General features: G+C 36.2%; 1 pseudogene; it reads left to right on the forward strand.

Moving 5' to 3' along the window:
• The first annotated feature begins 775 nt into the window (after positions 1 to 775).
• Positions 776 to 3,803, forward strand: LOC112021449 (uncharacterized; annotated as a pseudogene).
• Positions 3,804 to 6,044: the final 2,241 nt, after the last annotated feature.

Raw genomic sequence — 6,044 nt, forward strand, 5'->3', positions numbered from 1 at the left:
CACAGACGGCGCCAAACTGATAAGAATGATGATGGGATTAGCTCCGTCCGACGAACATCACTGACAAAGTTCATTCTTATCATCTCTCTTTCTCTTTCTTTTTTCCGATCCCCTATTATCAGGGACCCTTCTTTTTTATATAGCATCCCTTCCTATCATCTCCATCGTCCACTTGTTCTTCATCCACGCATCCACTCGAGTGCATGTCACATCGTGTGTCTACTTTAGTTCTTTGTGAGTGGCGGTAGCTGAGGTTGCACTGTTCAGGGGTCTTCTCCACATAAATGCGGCCAGAAAAGCTGTTGCAGCGCATTAAATGCGGTGGTACCAGCTTTTCGTTTAGATATTTTTAGTTCTGATCATTTCCGGATCCACCCAGGATCTATCATTGCCGTTGGGACTGTTGGGAAGATTAGTCGGACCTTCCACATGTTCGTTTGATTAAGGCTCATCATAGCCGAGGAGCAAGACATCATTGGACCAATGGTGACCTCTTCGGACGACACTCCCCTTCTGCTTCTGGGCTTCTTGCTTTAGATAGGCCGCCCCAACCACCTATTAATCCTCGAAAATGCAATAGTCCTTAACAGGCAGTTCCGGGCCCGTTAGGTAGCTTTGAGCTTTTTTCCCCCACAGTCTTTATAGTTTTAAATTTATTTAATTTGGGCCTTTCATTCAATTCTATTAAAAAAAAAATCCCCCCCCCCCCCCCCCTAGTTTCTTCTTAATATTTGCACCTACACATGTAGTTAATTCGTACATGTAATTGCAAATTAATGCTCATGTAAAAGCACTTAGGACTTTGTGCAAGCAGAAAGCTTCAAACCCTGAGGAGGCTGATACACTTGTTATGAGATGGGTAGACTAGCTTCTCTCTAAAGTTTCACACATTTTTAGAAAGTGTATTTCTTAGGATTTAGAAGCAAACAAGGATGGGAACTTTTTAACACCTCCTAGTAGAAAGGGCAAGAAAGTAGCCAGGTTATTATCACAAGAAGTTACAGCAGTTTATATAATTGGATCCTTGATTAGTTTTTGTCAATCTGCTGATGTGAATGCCATTCTAATCCCATAATAACTTCTGGCAACTCTGATCCCAAATTGAACAAATTGCCAGGCCCTACAGTTTCTCCTAAGCAAACAGTCCCTTCTTTATATATTCAAGCTTGGGAGACAATGGGAAAGATTTTCATCGTTGATGGAAAACTTGCAAATAATTTCATTCCTCTTTTTGTACAGGTTTGGTCATTGACTTGTCATTATTCAATTCCTACGGTCTTAAAAAGTTTTTTTTTTTTTTTAAAACTCATTAAAAAGTTATCCTTGTGACAACTCCTCTGGATATCTAAGAAAGACATACTCTTATGTGACTTTTCTTAATCAATCCTGTTCACCAAAAGCCATTCTCTTTGTGACGAGTTCTCTTTGTATCTGGTTAGAAATTTCAGCTTACAAAACTCTCTAGTTTTGCGTATTTAACCTAACTTTGAATCAAAGAATTCATTAGGCACAACTGATGCATATAGCATTTATTCCCAAGTTATTGTATTAGTGCTGTATGTGTGTTTGTATTAAAAGATATTTATTTAAGTATATATTTTATTGCTTTCTATAGAAAGTATCCGTCACTGCCCCTGAATAACAACTAAAGCAAAATTCAAACTTTGCATGTCTTATTCCAGGAGCTTGAAAAGAGTGATTGTGCTGCTCTATGCAACAATCTGGTGGTAATGATGGCAGATTTTTGTGTTCGGTATACTGCTCTCATTGATTGGTAAGGCCTTTAAACAATCAACAAAAATGATATAAGAGTATCTGATATTTAAACAAACTTTTGGGAGGAGATAAAGTGATCAAATTTGATTAACCTGTTTCTCATCCTAAGTTTCTAACAAATTGTTTTGAAGTCAATAGTTATATAGCAAAGATCATGAGTGTCTTTGTGATCCATGTGAACATGTGAGAAGGCAGACATTTATATTGCTCTCAAGATTCTTGCAGGTACAATTTTTTCTAGTGTTCTGTTATTTCTAATAATTTTCATTGTTTCCCATTTGATAATTACTAACGTGGGAGAGTATTGACCTTTTTCTCATAATCAGAGAGACTACGTGTACTGGGGAGGAGTGCTATTCCTTCGATTTCTTTTGTCACTTGTTGACGAATCAGAAAAGATAAGACAACTTGCTGAGTACCTTTATGGAAATATTTTGAAAGGTGAAAAGGTTCTCACAAGCAATTATATTAGCAGTCTTTGAAGTTGGTACCACATGTTTGTTGTTGGGTATTGACTTTAATGTATAATGTGTTTGCAGTGAAGGCACCTCTACTTGCATATAACAGTTTTGTGGAAGCCATTTTCATTCTAAATGCCAGCCTTGTCCACAAAGGACATACTGATTCTCAGGGCTCAAGAGCATAAGAGCTGATTTTTTTTTGCCCCAGTATATTCAACAAGAACAAATTTGCAATTGAAATGCAGATTTATAATAAGTGTATGTGTTTCCCGGGGCAATCATGAGAATTTGAGATATAAAATAATGCACATTTATGTTTCTTTGCTAAAACAAATGGCTCCAGAGAACCTTTTGGCCACCTTTGCAAAGTTGTGCAGAGATTCTTGCTGCAGTATCTGATGGTATGCTTGATAAAGAAGATATTATTGAACAGTCTGTTTTGCTGGCAAATTTGTGTTTTGTGGGTGAATTCTTGGATTAGTGCCTATGTAACTGCGAGCCCTCATATTAATGTATACATGAAATATTTCTTAACAAGTTAATACCAAGCTCATCAAAGGGGTGCAGCTCCTTTGTAATTGTAGTAGTTAGTGAAAAAGCATGTCAAATACTAATACATAGGGACAATGTCATCATTTTACCTATGTTCCAGAGTTCCCTACTAAATAACTAATTTCTCTTTTCATTTGGGTTTGCTCAGGTTGATTAGGAGGGCCTGACTAATCATCTATGTGTCAGTTTTTGTTACAAGTTCTAATTAATATAAAATCTGCATTTTAATTGAGAAAGCAGGATGCTTTCCAAATTCTTGCATGCAAAGAGTACGAATCCCATCCAACCGTGGAACATCGACTGCCACAGCAAACATTGATGAAGAAGGCAGAGATAGTGGAGGAGCATCTACAACTGCTACTAGAGGAAGGGCTATAACTCTAGCAGTCAGAAAGGGCCTTATCTAAAATTCCATCCCTATCGGCCATCTGAAAGTAATAACAACCCCCTCATAGGCTCTCTCGTGGAATACCTCAGAATCCTTCTCAAGGACAACAAGAATGAGAACGATGACATATTGGTTGCTGATAAGCAGCTTCAAAAAGAACTCATCTATGACATGTAAAAGTATGAATTCAGCAAAGGCAAAATCAAGGCTGTTGCCAAAATGCAAAAATCTAGCAGCAATCAGTCGCCTGATGTTTCTAAGGTTGCTAGTGGAAAACATGCGCAGAATAAGTTCTCCCATAAGTCAAAAGACAATTCAAAATTGGCTTCAGCAATGGCAGATGCAGCCACTACAGCCACAACTCGTTCTGTGCTAAGGGAAGTGAACAAGGGGGCTTCAACACCGCCACGTAGTTCCTTAAGTGTGCCTAAGCTCTAGTCTTGTAATGGTACAAGCACTTTGTTGGTGCATTTTTTGTGCTTTTGGGCCGAGGCTTCTGCAAATACGGGTGGAGAGTTGGGTCAAGTTCTCTCTGCAAGATGCACCTAGGAACCAATATGTGCACAAAGCAAAGAACACTCCAAGCTACACAATATATATGTATACATGGTAGAATAATGATTAATTCAAATGACAAACTAATGCACTTAACAACAGAGAAAACTAATAAAGATTCCAGCAGATATAATTATGAGCAAAAGTGTTCTTAGCAAGTAGTTGACTAAAAAGATCTTAATCCCAACCAATGCCGGCTCTATATATAAAGCAACCGATGCGGTTGCCTAAGGCCCCAAGTAGAAAAAAGGCCCCCAAATTTTAATCAATAGAGGTTTTTTAATATATTATAATAGTATTAATTAAGTCCAAATATTAGTCAATGAATAAAATAATATTTTTTTATCAAATGAAAAAAAAGAAAAAAAAATATTACGTTCACAACATTTTTCATAACACTTTCAAAATAAATCCTAAGAGATAGGTTGGTACACGGTATTATTGATGATAAAAAATTAATTTTAATGGTGAGTTCAAATTAGAACCAATAACAAATTAACACCTAAGATTTGTTATGAAAATATTATGAATATAGTTTCTAAAAAAAAAAAAGCAATACAAAAAAGAAAATCACAACATTTTGCACAAGTTAAGTTGACAAACTTTTACTAGTTTTTATCTAAGTCCACCACTATCATCACTTTTTTACTTATCACTATCAAATTATCAATCTGCCACGTCAATAGATGTGAAAAGTTTTGTCAAATTTTTTGTCTATAGACTTTCAAAAAAAAATCTACATAGTTCATGTTAATTAGTAGTAATTTTGCATCTAAAATAAAATAATTGAATTTAAATTTTTTTAAAAAATCATATTTAAATATATAAAATGCCTCAATTTTAGTTTTTGCCTTAGGCCCCCAAATACATTAAGCCGCCCCTAATCCCAACTCATACAATATTATTACCAAATAAGGCTATAAAGTTGTATGGTTTGGAACATAAGTCAGAGTAGTCATTCCTAGGAGATTGCTAAGAGTTTTGTTTTGTGCTTTGTAAGGGAGGGAAATGGTTCCTATTGATGCATGTTATACATTTCTGTTGTGAATACTCTACTTTTCTTTTGTCTCAAGTGTTACTTTCTTCACTTTTTTCTTTTCTTTCAGTATAATAATCTCTCTTTTTATTGCTTTGGTTATCCTTGATTTTCTTCCTAATTCCCTTTTTGCTCTTTCCTCATTTCGCTATCTATTTCCTCATATGTTTTTACTTGATTTTTGTGTTACTCCTTCATGGGTACTGTTCCCCTTTTTTATACCCAAAATTTTATCCCTATTTTTACCCTTTAGCCTTCATCCTTATCCATGCTTTTAATGATTCCTCTTGATGCATGCTATACATTCCTGTTGTGAATACTCTACTTTTCTTTTGTCTCAAGTATTACTTTCTTCCTTTTTTTCTTTTCTTTTAGTATCTTAATCTCTCTTTTGATTGCCTAGGTTATCCTTAATTTTCTTCCTAATTCCCTTTTTTCTTTTTTCTCATTTCTCTATCTATTTCCTCATATGTTTTTCTTGATTTCTGTGTTACTCCTTGGGTATTGTTCCCCTTTTTTATACCCAAACTTTGATCCCTATTTTTACCCTTTAGCCTTCATCCTTATCCATGCTTTTTTCTATTGGAGGTGTTCAGCCTTTTTGCATGATGCCCACTACCCATGTCAACTAGGCACCCTTTAACTATCTTTTGACCATGCTTAGTTAGGCACAATCCTAAGGGGCTTCAGCTTATGCCTTGTGACAAACAATCTTTCTATTTTGTGTAAAAGTCAGCTTATGCATCAGATGGCTCCCTCCTACCCGTTCCTTATTTGGTAAAAATGCTTTCCTTACAAAACATATTTCCAAAAGTGGTGTCGGCTGGATACCAGATCTAGACTCTTTCCCCTCTCCACCAAACTATTCCGTTTGCATCTCATCAGCAGTGGGCCCTACCTCCATTGCATTGGCTGGGTTGCAGGATGGTAGAGCCCCCTAGCCTTGCTACATTTGACTCTTTTCTAATTTTGGCTTCTTTCTTTTTTATGCAATTCGTGCCAAGGCTATCTATTGCTATCTTTTGTTTCATTTCATCATCTTTCTCAGAGGGGATTTGGCTTCACTTTCTTTTTTTAAAGACACTTTGGGCTTCATGGGCTTACTTCCCTTCATAGTGTTTTGGGCCTATTGGATTTTATTTTCTTGTTTTCAAGCGGATGTTATTTCTTGTTTTCAAGCAATCCTATAAAGGTCATACTCTGACTTTGCTCCTTTCTCAACCTTTAGGCCATTCGCAATACATGTTTGCTCTTTTGAAAAGCTCTCTTTATGGTG

Source organism: Quercus suber, unplaced genomic scaffold (assembly GCF_002906115.3).
Source record: "Quercus suber isolate HL8 unplaced genomic scaffold, Cork oak 2.0 scaffold_307, whole genome shotgun sequence".
NCBI lineage: Eukaryota > Viridiplantae > Streptophyta > Magnoliopsida > Fagales > Fagaceae > Quercus > Quercus suber.